The sequence below is a fragment of the Zeus faber genome (genome assembly GCF_960531495.2).
Source record: "Zeus faber genome assembly, chromosome: 5".
Lineage (NCBI taxonomy): Eukaryota > Metazoa > Chordata > Actinopteri > Zeiformes > Zeidae > Zeus > Zeus faber.
In genome coordinates, this window is record NC_137192.1 from 2,031,050 (window position 1) to 2,034,856 (window position 3,807).

A 3,807-nucleotide genomic window follows, 5' to 3' on the forward strand; every position below is an offset into this window, starting at 1 on the left:
CAGCCCTTCTAGCCTGCCGGTAGATGTCTGCTGCCTCGGGAGACAGCCAGCCAGCCAATGCCGAAAGGCCTCCTTCTTCAGCTTGACGGAGGTGGGAGTTGAAGACCTCGCGGACAGGGGCATCCACCAGTGGTTCCCAGTTCACTCTCACTACACATTTGGGTTTACCAGGTCTGTCTGGCAGCCTCCCGCACCATCTGATCCAACTCACCACCAGGTGGTGATTAGATGACAGCTCTGCTCCTCTCTTCACCCGAGTGTCCAAGACATACGGCCACAGATCTGATGACATGACTACAAAGTCGATCATCGATCTTTGACCTAAGATGGTCTGGTACCACTTACACTTATGAGCCACCCTATGCTCGAACATGGTGTTCGTTATGGCCAATCCATGACTAGCACAGAAGTCCAATAACAAAGCACCACTTAGATTCAGATCAGGCAGGCCTTTCCTCCCACTCACCCCCTTCCAGGTTTCTCCATCGTTGCCCATGTGAGTGTCGAAGTCTCCCAGTAGAACTATAGAGTCCCTAGGCGGAGCCCTTTCCAGGGCGCTACCCAGAGACTCCAAGAAGGCCAAATACTCTGAACTGGTGTTTGGTGCATAAGCACACACAACAGTTAGAGCTTTCCCCTTAGCAAACTTGTAGTTGCATAGAGGTGACCCTCTCGTTCACTGGGGAGAACTCCAACACAGAGGCACTCAGCCAGGGGCTCGTGAGTATCCCCACACCCGCCTGGCCCCTCTCACCCTGGGCAACTCCGGAAAAGGAGAGAGACCAGCCCCTCTCCAGGAGTTTAGTTCCAGAGCCAGTGCTGTGCGTAGAGGTGAGCCCAACTATATCTTGTTGGTACCGCCTGCACCAGGCTCCTTCCCCGCCAGAGAGGTGACATTCCACGTCCCGAGAACTAGTCTGCGATGCCGAGGATCAGCAGGCCCGGGCCCCCACCTTTCCCCAGCTGGCATTGTACCCGACCCCAACGCCTATCCCTGCAGGTGGTGAGCCCACAGGGTGGCGGCTCCATGATATTTCTTCGGGCTTTGCTGGTTTCCCTATTCCGGGCGAGGTACCATATTGCCTTTGGTGTTTTTTCATTGGGGTCCTTTGAATCGCTCTTTGTCTGGTCCCTCCACTGGGACCACTCTGCCTTGGGGCTAATGCCCCCGACAACACAGCTCCCAGGGTCACAGGGACACACAAACCCCTCCACCACGTTAAGGTGGCAATTCTTCGGGGGGACCCGAAATCATTAATATTATTTATTCTTTATACTTGTGGCCAGTGAGCCTTTTTGTTCATCTTTATAATAAAAACTCTCGCCATGGTGGCAAACCATGGACCCTCCCTAAACCCCTACTTGTAGGCAGAGACTCCCACAGTTAGATATGTAATGTGGTTAATCAACGATTATGTTATGTGTTTAATTAACTTTTGGCCTGGAGCGCAGCCCTACGAGCGTCTCCCACATTCAGTTGGCCTTCATTTGGCATGGAGTCCAGCCGCAGTTCTGGTCCAAGTGGTAAAGGAATGCCACCATCCATTGCAATATTGTAGAGATAGCGTAGCAGGCCAAGATGATCCTGCAGACCTTCTACAGAAGAAGGCGTACAGAAGTCTTTCACCAGCTGTGTCCAAACACATCCAGGAATCAGCCATGTTTTCAGACCATATGCTCGGTCACCTAAAATAGTAAGGTATTAGCAGCAACTTAAATGTATCCAAATTCACTGAACGTTCAGCTTCTTACAGCTCCTGCCTCCAGGCACCTCCCCACTGTGCTGTTTTGCTAAAAAAATGAATCATGGGAACCTCCTGGCAAGCGTGCAAGTATTTTGCACTCAGTATTGAAAATAATTTGAACGTTGATGGAATTGTAATTTTTTCAATTAAGATTGCATATGCATTTATGCATAGATTCCATAGATGGTACTTTGATGCGCACATGGGTGCATTCTGTCACTCCAATTATGTTAGTCATCCAGCGATACAATGGACTGTCTGGTGCTCTTCGTTATACAGGAATTTAACATATTCAGATGTCCGCCTTATGATGCCATTCAAAACTATGGGGATGGCACGGCTCAGGAAAGGTTGTGTAATCCCAGCTTGGCCTCCAATTTCTCTCTGAAAATTTCAGAGAGGAATGAAAGAAAAGTCTTTTCAAGTTATTTGGCTGCTCCTGGCGATATTAGAAATGTGCAAGATAGCGGGTTTGCTGTGGTGTGTCACAAATGTTTCTGTTGCCAGGAAGCCAAGGGTTCGAGAGGACTTGCAGATGAGGTGGTATTTGATTGGAACGGTGGGTCTGATGGCTGACATGCGGTTCCAGGTTATTATGTAAACACAGAAGGGCTTCTTTTGAAAGTCTAAACTGGCTGATCACTCTTAGCAAACATTTTGTGGAAATATATCTAAAGAAGCATTCTCGCCGGACAGCACTGGCAGCGATCTCCTATAACAAAGCCAAATCTTCCATTGTCATACCTACTTCAATTAATGTGCAGCCTTTAGACACTGTGTGTATATAGTTAAACAATTGCATGTACGATGGTGTTAATTGATGGACGTAGAATTTAATCTGAGCTAAATAAAGAACACTATAATACTATTACAACAATAATAAGACAAATATTATTAGTAATTATAATTATTATTAAAAAGTTTTTATCTTTCATGTATTTTATATGAAATAAATGATCATTGTTACTCATTATGGTTCTAAAATACCAAGTCTTAAGTTTGGTTATATCCTTTTTAGGCCTCTGAGGCCTTGATCCTTTTTGCTACACATGATTTGAGGCATTTCAAAAATGTACTCTTAAGTATAGACAAATTCAAGTATGAACATATTGTTGAAGACCGAGTTTTGGTGAGCAGTGAGCTGTGGAACCCAGTGCCACAGAATCCATCAAGTGTGCCGGTTTCTCCCCACACGAAAGAGGACCTGAATGCTCTGAACCCAAGCAGACAATAGTTAAAGTAACTACAGGAGGTGGTCGCACAAAAGTTCGAGATTGCTTCTGAACACCAATAGAATTGACTGAGATATAAGAACAGGGCATTTTTATTTCCAATGGCCAACCCTATGACAATAGCGCGTCAATTATAGGATGCAAATTCCTAACATACAAGATCTTTGACAAGCCTTTGGGAATCTAACAGTCTGCCATAAATCTCCAAATTCTGTCACATAATCATCGGCCAAAACAGCAGCTTCTGTAATGTCCGTTACTATCAGTCCATCCATCCATCTCACAATACACTGAGGCATGGAATATTTTAATTGCTCCAAAACAGCCAGGTCACCGAGGTCTTCAAACCTTTGCAGATGAAAGCTGACGGTTGAAATGGGACAGCAAATCACACGCATATTCAACGTTAGTTTGGTTATAGACTTTTAGCCTTGACCTAAACACCGCCGGGAATAATTTTTAGTCCTTAAAAACAGCAAATTTAACTTCTTCATAACTCAAAGTATTAGCGAGTTTTCGGGAGTCCACCTTGAGGGGCAAGTCCTTGGTGGAGAGCCATACCATCTGTCCGGGGACGTATGTGGGTGTGGGTGCACGGTGCCAGTTCGCCTGCCGCTGGGACCTGGCGGACACCTGGAGTAGGGCAGAGTGGGCCCTCTTCCACTCCTCCGGCAGCGAGGGATGTGGGCCTGGATGGAGGGTAGGGCGATCTCCGCCTCCTGGGCAGGGAACAGCGGGGGTTGGTAGCCCAGAGAGCAGTGGAAGGGCAACTGGCCGGAGGAGGCATTGACCAGGGTGTTGTGGGCATATTCGGCCCACGGCAGCTGGTC